We start from the raw sequence: 16,813 nt of genomic DNA, 5'->3' as shown, positions 1-16,813 counted from the left end.
TTAAAAAAAACAAACAAAAAAACTATTCTGGTCTTACATTCCTTTGCTATAACCCTGAACACCATGAGCTAATAGAGAAATGTCTACAGAGTTTTGAAGGAAAACAAGTATGACCCAATAATTACACCCCTAGCCAAGCTGTCATTCAAGTTCAACATAGAGACATTTTCAAACATGCAGGGCTTAGAATATATAACCATGTACACTTTCTAATAAGACTTGCAGATATATGCTGGACAAATAACTAAATTAAGATCAGGGATGACATTGTAAAAAAGTAAAAAAATAAAACCATAATAGGATATTTTCACTTAAAAAGTAACTTGGTTAGTTATAATATATATAAAAGCTAAAGATATAAAAGTATATTAATAATATGACAAATTTGTGAAAACATATGCATAAGTGTATATATATGTATTATATATGTTTATATATGTAATTTCTGGATAATAAGACTAGGTAATGTTAATATTATTTTTAATTTTTTTTTAAATTTATTCATTTTTGAGAGACCGAGACAGAGCGAGAGTGGGGGAGGGGCAGAAACAGAGAGAGACAGAATCCAACGCATGCTCCAGGCTCAGAACTGTCAGCACAGAACCTGATGTGGGGTTCGAAGCCACTGACCATGAGATCATGGTCAAGATCATGACCTGAGCTGTAGTCGGACGCCCAACTGACTGAGCCACCCGATCATCCCGTGTTAATATTATTTTTGGTGTTTCTTTTTATCTTCCAAATTTCCCATAATTTCTTTTTTTTTTTTTTTCAAAAAACTAACACTAAATTTTTAAACAAAGAATAAATCATTCTGTAATATCCTCTGGTGTTAAATAAAATGTCACGTTCCATATTTTTCATGCATTTTAATAGGAGGAAAAACTGAGCTTTTAGGTCTTTAATGAAATACATAGATTCTTAATTTACATAAGGCTTTAGAATATATCTAGTTCAAAAATTTTGAACTCATGTTTTCACACTGAACCCTCCATTTAAGTAAAGACTTAAATAAACATCACCAAAGCTAACGTTCATCAAGCACTGATTTGCAGGTGCCAAGCAACTGTCCAGCCCCATTGCTTATCTCATTTAATCCTCAAAACAATGTAATTTCTCAGGTAAAGAAGTTGAAGCATAGAACTGACATGACAATTTCTCAATATCAAGTGGATGGTAAGTGGTGACAGAGTTTGTACTCAGCCTGTCTGATTAAAGCCAGTATTCTTTGTTGGTAAGCACTCTGTGCAAGACATCCTCTAAAACAACCCAAAATGATCCCCACCTTCTGGTATTTAAGGGGTAATCCTCTTCCCCTTGACTCTAGCTTGGACCTATTGACCTACTCATTTGTATAGCAGAATACAATGAAAGCTGTGAGATAACAGGTTTGTGATTGGGTTACAAGAGATTATGAATTCCACTTGCTAATAGACTCTGTTGTTTTCTTGGCTTCCACAACTTGATGAAGAGGCCATGTTGGAGAGGCCCACCTGACCAGGAACTAAGAATGGTCATTGGCCAACTGCCAAGGAAGAAGTTAGACCATCAACCTAACAATGTTTGAAAAACTAAATTCTGCCAACTACCACATGATAGAGCTTGGAAGCAGTTCCTTCACAACTGAGCAATCAGATGAGACCACAGTCTTGGATGATACCTTGATTGCAGCCTCATAAAAGACCCTAAGCTACAGGACTCAGCTGAGCCAGGCTCAGATGACTATGTTCAGCAAAATAATTCCAGACACTCCCCCACTCTCAAAAAAGTTCATACCCTAATCCTCAGAACCTATATCTTCTGTTACATGGCAAACGAAAATTAAGTTTGTAGTTGGAATTAAGCTGGCTAATAGGCTGACCTTAGGGTAGGGACGTTATCCTGGATTTAAAGATAGGCCTAATGTAATTTCCAGGGTACTTAAATGTAGGAAAGGAGGCAGAAGAGTCAGTGTAAGAGTGATTCAGTGTGAGACAGACTTGAATAAATATTGATGGCTTTTAAGATGGAAGGTGGCCATAAGCCAGGAAATGTGGGAACCCTCTAAAAGCTATACGCCTCTAAAAGCAAGGAAATGTATTCTCCCATACAGCCTTCCAAAAGAAAGGCAATCCTTCCAATACCTTGATTTAGCTAACAGACTCATGTTAGACTTCTGACCTACAGAATTGCCTAAAACAATAAATTTTCCTTGTTGTAAGCACTAACTTGGGGAAATAGTTTTTACAGAAACAGATATATAATAAACATACTTTGTCACAGAGAGGAAAAATTAGCTGCTTTGGAGTCTTTATTAACATTTCACTTACCACAAAGTAGTCCATAAATTTTCGATAGTGTTCTATAAAGCAAATGAGAAGGCAATTGATCTACACTAACTTCTCACGACATGGACAAACTCCTCTGAACTGTATCACTAAGAGGGATTACAATTATTGAAAAAAGAATAAACAAGTATTCTAGTCCTCATTTGCATTTGAGTCTATTAAGACAATCTCTTGTGCTTAGTTGTACCTGTCAGTTTTTCTTACGTGGAGCATGCGATGGTACCTCAGCTTTTATACCCGAATCGTAATTCTCCTGTGCTGGAGTTTTCCTGCTTGCAAACTACTTATCGCTCTATAGAGGCCTCTCTTCTGCCTCTACAGAATCTTCACACATATTTCCACCTTGTGCCCAGCTTTCATTTTTTTTTCTTTAACTTTTTGCCTTTGTATTCCTCTAAGCCACAGCAGTGGATCTTGACCATGGTGTTACGGCACACTGCCATCTACACAGTGAGTTATGAGTTGTGCCACAATGAAGTTTTTGTTCATCATAGCGATGGTACTGGAGCTTATAGATAATTTCCTGTTTTTATTAAAGAAAAAACTATTATTTAAGATATTGTATTATAATATTGAAATAAATAATATATTATGTTAATATATAACAAAATAATGCCACTCACACTCTGTTATATGTTAAAGTGGTCCCTGCTGGGAGATAAAGGGCTGGAATTTCCTGTGGCACATGGCACTCATGCGTTAGCTTGTCAGACTCAGCTCTAGTCAGACCTATTCTGAAGTGAGGATTTAGCATTCTGGAGCATTCCTAAAGAACATTTGAATGACAAGTAGCTTACAGTGCACTGAAGTCTTTTGGGGAGAAAGAGGAGAGGATTATCATACTGCAACAGCAGAATGTACTCACTTTCCCCATTAAATATTTCTGTTCTCCTTCCAAATTGCTTTCATGCTCCAGCCTGCTCTGTTCTAACATCAGACTGTCATCAGGTATAACCTCTGTCTTCCTTTCCTGTTAAGCTTCTAAAAATGTCCTCTTCTTGCCTCTTAATGCATCTCTTTTTGCCATCTTGAGTACTGTTATGGGACTGAAATGAGTCTGAAGTTCCATCACCATCACGCCACACACAAGTAGTTTCCTAACAGGGTAAAATATGTATATGTTGTTTGACATGCTTGCAAAGCTCTGAATTTAAGAATAAAAGTGTTTTAGCCAGAGCCTTTCCCCTTTTCCTCAAGTTGTATATATCGGTTCACATCTATACATAGCATTCATAGTCCATATGATTGGTAGTCACCCCAAGAGAGCCCACAGGAGGTCATGCCTTCACATATTTCTCTGGAAGGTCTTCAAATAAAAACATGGCAAAAGCAGGGTTTTTAGGGATCCTCAACAGGAAAGTTTCTGGAACTGGTTTTATACCAATTGTCATCTACTCTCCAGGTTTCTTTTGCTGCCAAAACATTTTTAATTACTGAGTATTGGCTATCTCCAAACAAGACAGATTCTTGGCCAAAATATTACCAAAAGGATCACAGATATTTGCATTTTTTGGTTCCATCTGTATGTATGCATGCATGGCTGTACTTGTGACTGATTTGATATGATTTGATGAGAAGATTAAATTTACAAATTCTATAATTAAAGTCAACCAGTTTAGATAATATCCATTCATTAAATCATTTTGTCTTCTTTAAAACTTACCAGGGGCAGCAAGGCAGGAAATCAGCATCTAGGGTGGTGCTATTTAAATATTTGTATTTCCTATTTGAATTAAGTTTTGCTAAACTAATTTTAACAATTAATTTAAATTTATTTCTCTAAACTTTTTTTTTCCCCAAATACTAGTGATAAGGAAGAAAAGGGGCACCTGGGTGGCTCAGTTGGTTAAGGCTTAGACTCTTGACTTTGGCTCAGGCCATGATCTCTCTGTTCAGGAGTTTGAACTCTGCATTGGGCTCCGGGCTGTCAGCCTGAGATTTTCTCTCTCTCTCTCTCTCTCTTCCCCTCCCCCCCCCACTCAAAATAAATAAATTAAATTAAAAAATAAGAAAAATCTAATCAAGGTTTTATCAATTCTTCTTCTTTTCATTTTCCCCTTTTTCCCAAATGAGATATGGCTAAAGGATTTATAGTAGGAAGACAATAAGTGAAAAAATTAACTAAATATATTCTTTTCATATAAGTAGATAATTTACTCTATTATGATATTGACATAGACAAACTCATTTCTTTATTTTTAGAAAATTCCACTTTAACTTTATTTTCTTGATTGTACTCTTACTACATTTTCCTCAAGGTAATTATGACCTACTACAGATTTCCACTTTCAAATACTCCATTCAAAAATTTCCCCAAGAGATGTGATAATTGGCCAGGAATATATTAATTAGTCTTAAGGGAAAAAATTTATGCTTAAGTATATCATTCTCATTATAGATATTTGAGAGAACTAGGTACACAAAAGTCAGCCCCAAGTTGTGTCAAATTCCCAAATAGTACTCAGGAAATTATGTATATGATCTACTGGTATTTGAAGTCATGAATTAGAAAATATAGCTGATGTTCTTTTGTGGAACTTAAGGCCTACTGCATAGAGCATTTTTAAATGATTGAAAGATTATTATTTTACTATCCAACATTGACTAGGAATGAGGGTTCAACTGTAAACGGGATTAAGCATTTTCTGACTCCTCGGAGCTTAATTTTAAGAGCAGTGTTTTTAAACAGCTAGCCCCAACTCATCAGTGAGGTTAATTTCCTCTCAGTGAACCAGACTTCCCTTCCCAAAAGAGTTTAGCTAAGACACTAGAGAGGGCTAACAAGAGCCCTGGCATCTTGGAAATAAATTTATCTTCAGAAGATTTCAAGAGTTTGTTCATGTTGTCCTCCCTTCTTGTGGTAGTGAGAGGGGCTGAAGGAAAGAAGAAAATTGGTTTTAACCATGTTGACTGTCACTTTTGTTTGAAATCAAACAAATATTGGGGCGCCTGGGTGGCTCAGTTGGTTGAGTGTGTCTGACTTTGGCTCAGGTCATGATCTGACAGTTCATGAGTTCAAGTCCCATGTCAGGCTCTGTGCTGAGAGCTCAGGGCCTGGCGCCCGCCTCAGATTCTGTGTTTCCCTCTCTCTCTATTTCTTCCCCACTTGGCCTCTGTCTCTCTCTCTCTCAAAAATAAACAAACATTAAAAATAAATAATAAAATCAAACAAATATTAAAAACCCATCCGAATACAAGACTACGCTAACATAAAGAACTGGTCAGAGAAGCGCACATTAACTGTGCTAGCCAGGCTTCAAGAGGACACCAGTACTCCTTGCTTCTTGGAATTTATGTCCGTGAGCACTCCCTCCCACACTCAATAAACTGAACTGTGTGACCAATAAGACACTGTACAAGTGATGGAGCATAACTTCTCAGGCTAGGACAGAAAAGATACTGCAGTTTCTACCCTTCCCCTTGCAGTGCTTGCTCTGGGAAGAGGTAGCTGCTACATGTGAGAACAGTCAAGCAGTTTGTGAGGAGTTCTACACTGAGAATAACTGAGGCCTCCCACCAAAAGCCTGAAAAGGCTTGGGATAGCCATGTGAGTGAGCCACTGGGGAAACAGATTCTCCAGCCCAGCAAGCCTTCAGCAACTGCAGCCCTGGCCAATATCCTAACATGACCTCATAGGAAACCCCAACCAAGAAACTCCTCTCCCATAGAAACCATAAGAGATACTATGCATTTATTTATGGTTTAAAACACAAAGTTTTGACATAATTTGTTACAAAGCAATAAATAACTGATACGCTAATCCTAAACTTTATACTTTTTGGGTAACTGCCTGAAAGTTTCCCTTTTGCTATTTTGGTGTTATTGCAGGTAATCTCTTCATTTTATTCTTTATGCCCATCTAAGATATAAAGAAATAATCAGCTAGTGAAGTAGGCATGCTTTATGAGGGAGAGAAAGAGAACCCAATCTCCTGCCTTATATTTTCCAGAGGACTCATGTTCAAACAGGAAAAAAGAAAAATCACAAGACTCGAGCTGTACCAATCTCAACAGTTAAAGGCCAGCTATGCTCATGACAGCAGGGACCCTGAATTAAGTCAACAAAGAATTTCAATTCAAAGAGTATCTTAAAAGAAAAATGTGACAAAGCTCAGTATTTCACAGGAGGTCAGATGGTCAGGTTGCCCATCTGAACCCTTGGATTATTGGCACGCACTACTCACGGTTTTTTATTTCAATACCAAATTATTAACAGGACTATGTCAAATACTGCTAGAATTTTCTTGCTAGAGCTTGAGTCTGGGTAGAGAGAAAATGACCACAAAAATCTTTATTGCTATTTATAAATAGCCATGTAACAATTTAAAATATTTGCATAAGTGATGCTCCATCTCTTGGTTCTAAAAAACCAGGTCACTGGGCTTTTGGGAAATCATTTCCATTTACCTAGGATTCTGCTAAAGTTAAAAGACAGACTTAAAAACCACTGGACTTAATTTCAGAACACACATGGGGTGTGTTTGACAAATGGATCTGCTTGTGCTGCTAGTGAGGCCGCATCCACAGTGTAAGTTAATTTAGACCTGTTTCTGCTGTGTGATTAGTTTTTGAGTCAGAGATTTGGGAACCCAGAGAAAGTGGCAGGCTATTTAATTAGATTTTACTCGAATACACTCATTTCTGTCAAAGGAACACAGTATATTACTCAGGTCAACATATTTTAATTATCTTTTACTGAAATAGATTATAAGGTGAGTTAGTAGATGGTTAAAGGTTAAGGTGAATAATAGCATTACAAACACTCCTGAATGCCTATTTTTCCTTCCTGTTATTTTGAAGCTAAATATTTTAGTCAGCTTGTTCTAGATTAATTACACACAGTTTACCCTCTAGATCTACGCCGGAAATACAAAATAAGTAGTTACAACTTAATTTGCAGGGGGAGAGGTGCTACCAGAGAGGAGGAAACTACGAAATGCATTTAGTGTAAATGTGAAAAGGGTTCTTTGCTTCCAAGTTTAGGTCATTTGAACTAACACTGATACTTTCCTTCACAGTGAAGATGAAAGGAGGCAAGAATCCCCTAAATGTCTAAAAAATACTATGTTTAGAAGGTGAAAAGCAAAGGGTAATAAGCTCATTTCTAGTTTCCATTTTATTTTCCTTTATGTTTGTGCCCACATGCCCACTGCCAGTTCACCATGTAAGCAGGATTTATTCACCATCCCCACCTAGCCCAGTTTTTAATTTTAATGCTTTTCCTTTCTTATTTTATTTCAGATTTTTGTAATAAAGTATTTTTTTCAACGTTTATTTATTTTGAGAGCATGAATGGGGGAGGGTCAGATAGAGGGAGACACAGAATCTGAAACAGGCTCCAGGCTCTGAGCTGTCAGCACAGAGCCCGACGTGGGGCTCGAACCCACGGACCACGAGATCATGACCTGAGCCGAAGTCGGCTGCTTAACCGACTGAGCTACCCAGGTACCCCTTGATTTCGGATTTTTGTAAGAGATATCTAACATTTCCCAAATACCTTAGTGAATCCAATCTGCTGGAAAGTCCTGAGTGTACCAATTTTCAAGAGGATGATAAAGAAGGGGGAGGGGCAGGCAGCAGTAGGAAGGAAAGAACAGAACATAGGGACGTGTGTCCATCACAGTCTTGTCCTCGTTTTCAACGGTTACTCTCAATGATCTCTATTTCCACAATAAATGCCATGGGAGACTTAATGTAATGTTTTTATATTTTTTATTATGTAGCTTGAAAGGTGATTTTTTATTAATCAGCCTGTGAAATCTGTTTGATGGCTAAAATTTGGTTCTGAGAGTTTTGCCATATGTTTTGTGTGCTATGCTTGCTAATGTAAAATAGATCATTATATATAAGAGTAGGTTATTATATATATTATTTGGTTAACAACTGAATCTCAAAGGCTTATCTAATAAAAGGCATCCTGATCAACTGAAGCTTTACTATGCTATTTTCCAAATACTAATATAAACAATTAAACTGATGAGTAATATACTTCAATATAGAATGTTCTGGAAACCATATAGAAAGTTTTGACAAAGTGCAACCTTTGGTCCTAATGAAGATGAAAATCATTCTGAATTATGTAGTTAACCTACACACAAATGCATATGTACAGAGTTCTGTCCACCTTGGATTTTCATCCAATGATTATTTACTGAGAACCTATACCTGCTACGTTTGTGCTAAGGATTGAACCTGGTCAATATGGTCCCTTCCTCCAAAGAGTTCATAATGTCATATAATTGAGAATGTGACTAGTAAGACCACTCATTCTACTTAAAAACAATGAAAATGTTTATTCTGTAAAACTTATATCAAACATGGTCAACAGTTAAATATGTCAAAGTTTTGTTGAAATCACCAGTTAAAGTCATACTGATAAGATTAATAAAACATAAGTAAATGGTAAAGCTAGTTATCCACCTTCTATAGTATTTGGCTTTGCAACATTTTATGGTACAAAGAAGCATTGGAGCACCTGGGTGGCTCAGTTGGTTAAGCCTCTGACTAGATTTCAGCTCAGGTCATGGTCTCACAGTTCATGGGATCAGGACCTGTGTCAGTCTCTGTGATGACAGCACAGAGCCTGCCTGGGATTCTCTCTCTACCCCTGTCCTACACTCTTTCTCAAAATAAATGAAAAATATTAAAACAACAACAACAACAACAACAACAACAACAACAACAACAACAGAGCATTAGCTGTTTCAGAATGCATTGAATTTTGTCCTACTCAAAGAAATAGTTAAATAAAGATATAAATATTAGAGGAAATTTATTTGCTTTTATTGGATTATGACTCCAAGGCAAAAAAAAAAAAATGAAAATGGCTTGACATGAATGCAATATGTGTTTGTATTTTTCTTTTGAACAGGAGATTAAACAAAATAAGCAACTTTTCATTCTTTTGTAACAGAGGTTCATTTTCATTTATATTATTGAATACTCCATGGACTTTCCTTAACCTAAGAGTTATATTCCTTCTTGGCTGAGTCATCAATATCTTCCCTGTCATTTTTATCCTATTGAGTTTCATGCTACTGGACTTGACTTCCTCCTTTTATTTCCTTGAAAATTATGATTTTTAAAATTTTCTTTTTTCTTATTATTTTAATTTTTCCTATATTCTTCTTTTCTTATAAATTAAAACAATGATAATCTCAAAATTTAGCATGCAACAGAACCACCTGGAGGTCTTGTTTTAAAAACAGGCTGCTAGGGGGCCTGTGGGTGGCTTAAGCATCTGACTCTTGATTTCAGCTCAGGTCATGATCTCACACTGAGTGTGGAGCCTGCTTAAGATCTTCTCTCTCTCTCTGTTTTCCCCTGCCCCCTGGTTGTGTGCATGCTCTTGCTCTCTCTCTCTCTCTCAAAACGTAAATAAAAAAATAAATAAAAAATAAGAAAACACACTGCTGGGCCCCACCTTTTGAGAACCACCTGGCCTAGTGGATCAGGAAAACTTAAATACAAATAAATACACTTTGCTCTTGCCTTTATTTTTTGGGAGAGTGGGGGCAAATATAAAACATATCTTGTTCTTGCCTTTATTTGGGGGGATTGAGGTACAGATGTAACATATGATCTCTCAAATAAACTGTCCCATCTAAACTGATACATTAATCCAGAAATTTTATTTCAGTTTACAGAGGACTGATGTGAACTGCTACTGAAAATTCAAATGAATGGAACTGTTTATTTGCAGTAATGAGTACTGAGAATTAGTGATTTCAGTTTTGTTTTCACTTGTTGTCCAGTTATCTAGATTTGGAATTCAGCATGAATATAGATTAATACAAATTGGTAGGATGTCACAGAAATGGAGGTGGGGCTAATAAATAGGGTATAACTGGAAGAAATTGTTTATAATTAATTAAGGAAGTATAGCATGTACTTTATGGTAAATGTACCATCTTTTCTTACCACATGCAAATGCATGAGCAACATACACATGTACACACACACTGAGTTTCTGTGGGTAAACCAAAGTATTTAGGTTTTTTTTCACAGCTATGATTATTAAACACTTCTAGAACTGTCACAACCACATGTGGTGAAAATAATTGTTGGGAAATGTTCTTTTTTATATGAGATTGTATGAGGTTTGTGTGACTGTACTGAATTGTCAATGGAAATCAGCATTTTGAGAATGGAACATACAACTATGCTTTTGCCTGTTTGTAGACACAGGCTTATACTCCTGTGTGCATTCATTGGTCCAGAACATTTCTATTATGTGTCAGAGGAAGGGGAGAGCAAAAAATGAATAAGAGCTCAGGGCATAGTGAGTCATGTATTTATGAAGTGTAACACATGAACAAATGTTATAATTGGAAATATTATGGGAGAATAGGGACCAAGTACTTATTTCTCTCTGAGAATGCCAGGGAAAACTTAACATAATAAGAAATTCTGAACTTAACCCAGAAGACTACATGAGTCTTTGTTAGGGATGGCGATTAGGGAAAAGCTTGGGTAGGGATGGGGGGGCATTAGGCACAATGTCCTGAGGCAGGAACTTTTAAGAGGATTTCAGAGAAATTTCAAACATGTGGATGTAGCTACAGCATAAAACACTAGGGCTAAAACTAGGTACAGAAAGAAGAGTAAGGTACTGGTCCAGGCTATGCTAAGGAATGTGACCTTTATCCAGTGGTCAGGGAGGCATCTAGAAAGGAAGAACCCTATCAATGAAAGTGAAAGCAGAAAATATGTGTATCTAAACAAGGACAATAGTAAGAAGCATAGAAAAGAAGATTATGGAGGAGAATTTAGACATAGAACTTATAGTATCTATTTGCTAATTAGATGCAGAGGAGAGAAAGAAGTCAACCTTGACTACCCAATTTTTAGCTTAGGCAAATGGAATGATACTAATGCTATTTTATAATATCAGGAAAGTGAAAGTGTCCTCCAGTACTGTTTAACTGTCTCTGTGGTATTCTGGTAGTCATTCTTAAAGTACCTAAATCTTAACAAATAGCTTTTAGAATAGGAAAATGACTTATTAGTCATATGAAATAGAGGATAGAATTTTTTTTTCAGGTACAAGACATTGTCTGTTCCAAGCTAATATTTTCACAAATAAGTATTATGTTATTTCTTTGAATCATTCAAAAGTCATATGTTTCTTTTTTTTTAATTAAAAGTTTTTTTTAATATTTATTTATTTTTGAGAGAGAGACAGAGTGTGAGCAGGGGAGGGGCACAGAGAGAGGGTGACACAATCTGAAGGAGGCTCCAGGCACTGAGCTGTCAGTACAAAGACCAGCGCAGGGCTTGAACCCACGAACCTTGAGATCATGACCTGAGCTGAAGTCGGACACTTAACTAAGCCACCCAGGCACCCCAAAAGTCATTGGCTTCTTGAAAAGAGTAATACTGAAAATTTTCAACAGGATGAGGGAAAGACATGTGCTCTCTCTCCTTTGTTATGAAACACTCACATCCCTGTTACTCATGGACCTTTGAAGAATGTTAGATAATGGAAAACAACAACAACAACAAATAGGTTGACTATTATTGCTGTAAGAAAAGGCCAGAGAGATCCTTTACAAAGTGCTTTCCATCTCTGCTCCATCCAGAGTCTTTGAAGTGTATAGGTACAGTATATATGGGCATAGTGTATAGGTATAGTTTTAATCTCTGTCATTCAAATAACATTGAGGAAGATTCAAAGTAGGAAGTAGTGGAAAAAAGAAATCCATTGTTTCTAGAGAGATTTTATTCAATGTAGAAATTAGTATGAAACTACTCTTCTCTACTAAAAAAATGAAGATCAAGATAAATTGACAACCAGTGGCTTGTGAGGGTAGACTTGAAAATCGGCAGAAAACTGCTGACAAGTGTACCAGAAAGGTGATAAGTGTGAAATAATGGTTTGAAGTAGACTAAGCATGAGGTAGAGCAGAAAGATGTTAAGTATGAGAACACCCTAAGAGAGGTTAGCAAAATTCATGGGGCAAGTCAGTTCTTCTGGTATAGTCAAGGTAGTCAACAAGACCAGTAACGATGTAACCATGCCTTTGTGTTCTCCTTGTCTTTGTGGCTACAATGTCAAGGGCAATGCCCTTAAATGCACAGGGTGGCCTGACATTTGGGTGAAGAGCAATAGAGATCATACTTTTTTCGAGAGAAGATCATAACAATAAATATGAAGGGAGTAAAGAACTTTCAGAAGGTACTCAACAGGCAAATATTTAAAAAAATTTTTTTTTCAACGTTTAATTATTTTTGGGACAGAGAGAGACAGAGCATGAACGGGGGAGGGGCAGAGAGAGAGGGAGACACAGAATCGGAAACAGGCTCCAGGCTCTGAGCCATCAGCCCAGAGCCTGACGCGGGGCTCGAACTCCCGGACCGCGAGATCGTGACCTGGCTGAAGTCGGACGCTTAACCGACTGCGCCACCCAGGCGCCCCAACAGGCAAATATTTTAATTTAAAAGTTAAGACAAGGTGGAGAAGGGAAAGTTTGAGGAAGAATTAGCAGCAATAGTTTGGCTTACTAGGACGATGAGCTGCTGAAAAATTACAAAAACAGGTTTGAGAATCTTCACCCATTGGTGAGATTCAATGTAACTTAGTAGCAGACAACCAAGGTCAGTAATAAAAAGGCAAAATATCCAGAACTATTGCTTTACTTTAACTACAGCATTTAATCCTGGCCATATTCAGTGTGTGGTACACCAACCAGCTGGGTATCAGCTCAGATTATGTTAGAAATGAAGAGAATCCTGCCTCCCGTAAAAGATCTACTCAGTCAAAGTCTGTGTTTTCCCAAGATTCCCAGGTAACTACTGGGCAAACTAAAGTTTGAGGAGCAGTTATATGAGAGACTTTACTAATGCCAGGTGAAAGATGATTCTGTGTTACATATTATAATTAATTTTATCTTGGCCTAAGTTATTAAAGTAAAACAGTAATTTTTAACCAATTTATTTTCAGTGACTTTTTCTATTCAAAGATTCATCTGAGAATGTGACCAATGCCTTAGGCGCCCGTCTCCTAGCCTACCCCCTCCTAAATGTGGATACAAATTTCAGAACATGACTTAAAGACCAGCCACAAACCCCAATTTAAGACTAAGTATTTAAAAGAATCCCAAACATTCTTTTACAGAGCTATTAATTAGAAACCACCTGAATCCTTGTGGACCCAATCTACCATCTGGCTGTTATCTTGGGGCCTAGCAGGGTTTGCTCTTAATAAAGGCTGTGAAGACACAGACATATGTTATACAATCAGTACCCTGAACAGGACTGTCCTGATTTAAGAATTGGCAGGCAACCAAATCTGTGCATATCAACATGACAAACACAATGTCTGCAGTCAATAGGAATTACCAATTAAACATTTTAGTCACTAATAGTCATCTAAACATTTTGGTGTATTATAAATCATTTCCAAGTTCTTGTTTACTAAATTATAATCCTTAAGGTTGTCATTATGGCTAGTATTTGTTGAGTATTATTTTGTAGGAAATTATTCCCCTTATCTCCATACCTCTGTATCTTTTTATTTCTTCTTACAATAATTTATGGGGTAGGTATTTTTGCCGCTTGTTTACAAAGATGGAAAGTGAGGCTTATTGAGTTTAATAAATTGTCGAAAATCAGAGCTAAGAAGTTAATGGAAAGTAGCAGAGTCTGAACCCAAACCTAGGTCTAAATTACTACAAAACCTACATTTTGTACCTGCCAGGGTAAAGACTCCAAGAGCTTTTAGAATAAATTATTTAGAAACAATTCCACAAAACCAACTTTGTTTCACCATGTTCCCCCTTCCTATGCTCTCTATTCCAGAGAAAATTCATCTTTTTTTTTCTTTTTAATTGGTAAAATCATTTATTCTGGGTTCATTCAATAAATTATCACCATAGTGATCAAATGAATTACTGTTTATCAAGCTTGTAAGGTGATTAATGTCAAGGGTTAAAAAACAAAATAACTTGGCTCATATAGATTGAGTGAAGTTGGAGAAAAGATATTTGATTTTAAATTAGATTAATTCTTTTACAGCAGGTGACGAGTTCATGAAGAAAAGCAAAATGCTGCAAACAGCTACAGGTCAAAAAGTTCTATCTAACTGGCTCTTCTCTGTTGACCTGACTTCATCACAGGTTGCTCACAAGTTGGGCTCTGATGCTTTAGTCACAAGTCGAACTATGTAGCCCAAATTATTTAACACCAACACAGAGTCTTTCTAGGTCAAGAGCTGGAAGCACTACTCCATTGTCAGTAAATTTTAACATTTTAGAAAGCAAGTAGGGCAAGTAAGAACATTACTATCAATGTGCAAAAAGCCTGCCAGATGAATGTTTTTAAGTACATGCCCTCTACTCTGCGAGGGGCTGTTAGTCTTCATTTTCTCTAGTGATTATTATTCATGCCACATTTTTAAAAAGGTACAGTCTTTTTCTTGAAGCCACTTATTAGACTGAAAGAGTGTAAAGGAAAAAGGGAGAGAAAGTGGACAGATTCACATGCATTTGTGAACACTTTCCTAGAGGTTTAAACTTTGAATGACCCATAAAGGAGATTGCTTTGAGACTCTGACAGATCTTTTCCCCTGTATAGAATAATAATGGCCCCCTCCTGTTAGCACAGTGCTTTCAAGTTTGCCAAGCACATTTAACCTATCATGCAATACTCACACCAACCTGGGGACTCTTATCACCTTTTTTATTGAAAAGAAAATCAAGGTTTGAAGAAGCACTAATTTCCAGGGTTGCCCAGCCCATGAGTGATAAAGCTTTCTAAAGGTGGGTTTCCCAGTCTCAGGTATCTTGTTGCCTCCCAACTAACAATACCACAAATGTTTACTTTTAACGTGGTAGTTATTCTTGTCTCCAAGGTTGTTTCTATAGGATTATCTCATTTGCGATTCATTTCAAGAAAACAAACACACAGTGACTTTCTCTTGATGTTCAATGCATGCAAAGGTTGAAAAAAAATCTTTGCACTCAAAAGTCTTCTCATCTGGTAGAAGAAGAAGTTGCATAAATCATTAACTGCAACCCAACGTATTCCCTTACTATATTTACCATGCCTTCTTAAAAATATGTGTGAATGATCTTGGAGCTGATTTTTGATGATACAATCTCAGCATTTGGGGATACTGTTCCTACACAAAATTATTAACCAAGCCTCTAATCAAACTTACAGATGCTCTCCTTTAGCATTCCTATTTTCAATGTTATTGCAAACAAACACCAAATTTTTGGTATTTTAAATTCTTTAACATAAACATTACTTTAGTGATCTTACAAAGTTTGAGATGCCTCACAGACATTGGAGGAGAGTGGAAGAGTGTAAAGGATAAAAGAAGGGAGTACATGCTAGCTGAGGAACCTTAGTGGCCTAGTGTACTGGTGCTCCCCATTTGACTTAAGAGACTCTTGAATTTCAAAGAGAAAACTGAAGGAGATTGGTAGGAAAGGATGTAGTTGGTGGGAGGCAGGCACAGAAGTAGAGAGAACAAGGCTGACTAATACAATGGAGAAGAAACATCTTACTGAAGAATAAGGAGTTTGTGCTTCTCAACAGTCTGGTTTAATTTTAAAGACAGAAAACCTCCGTCTATATGTTCCCTCTGTGTCCCCCAGCAACATGCTTACATTTTAGCAATGCTAAAAAAACAAAAATAAAAACAACAACATGATACAATGAGCATGAACTCTGTACCAGTCTTACCCTATTAATCTGTTCTTCGTATTACAGCCAAAATGCTTTTTCTAAGTTGCAAATCTGAACAAGACATGTACTTCTGAAATCCTTTCATTATCTCTTATTTGTCTTCGCAGAGAGTTAAACTCCTCACCACATCCCACCAGGTCCTGTATGCTGGTCCCTGCTAGTTTTTCCAGCCTCTCTTCTTGCTATGTCTTGTTCATAGGGCCTGCTGAGTGTGATTTTCGTGAACGTACCTTGTACTCACTCTAACTGCTAACAGTCTGTTTAGCAAGAGATGTTTCTTGCTCATCTCTTCCCAGAACTAACTCCTACTTATACTTCAGGTTTTGGTCAAGATAACACTTCCTCAGACTAAGTGCCTCTAGAAAGCCTACCTTGCTCCCATGTCCCAAATCTGATTTACGTGCTTTTCCTCTAAACATTCTATCATCATTAGACTTGACCACCCCATACTTCTTGTGGCTACCCTCCATAATTTTGTTGAGGGCAGGGACCGTGGCTGTCTTGTTCACTGCTATATACTCCACACTGAGTATAGTGATGGACATTTAGCATCTAGGAGTTCAAAATATACTGTTGAACAAATGCAAAGAAAATTTGCTACTTGACTCTAAATCCCTAGAGGACAGGAACTCTAGACTGGTTTCCAGTGCTCTAACTCTAACCATAGTGTGAGTGCTCAAATGATATGGATAGAATTTTTAAACTTAGAGTTCTATTTTAAAGAGCTCTATTTCCCTTAGAAAATTTAGACTGACTGAGAGAAGAGTTCATGATAAATAGCTTTGCCATGGTCTT

The 16,813-nt window shown here is 37.0% G+C and overlaps 1 protein-coding gene across 6 annotated transcripts in view; it reads right to left on the bottom strand.

Moving 5' to 3' along the window:
* Positions 1-16,813, bottom strand: part of UNC13C (unc-13 homolog C) — a 613,180-nt gene that overhangs the window by 167,334 nt on the left and 429,033 nt on the right. The window lies entirely within an intron of this gene.

The sequence above is a fragment of the Herpailurus yagouaroundi genome, unplaced genomic scaffold (genome assembly GCF_014898765.1).
Source record: "Herpailurus yagouaroundi ecotype Mexico unplaced genomic scaffold, PumYag 184, whole genome shotgun sequence".
In the NCBI taxonomy this organism is placed as follows: domain Eukaryota; kingdom Metazoa; phylum Chordata; class Mammalia; order Carnivora; family Felidae; genus Herpailurus; species Herpailurus yagouaroundi.
Note: the sequence above shows the minus strand (reverse complement) of the source record. Positions and strands in the feature narration are given on the sequence as shown.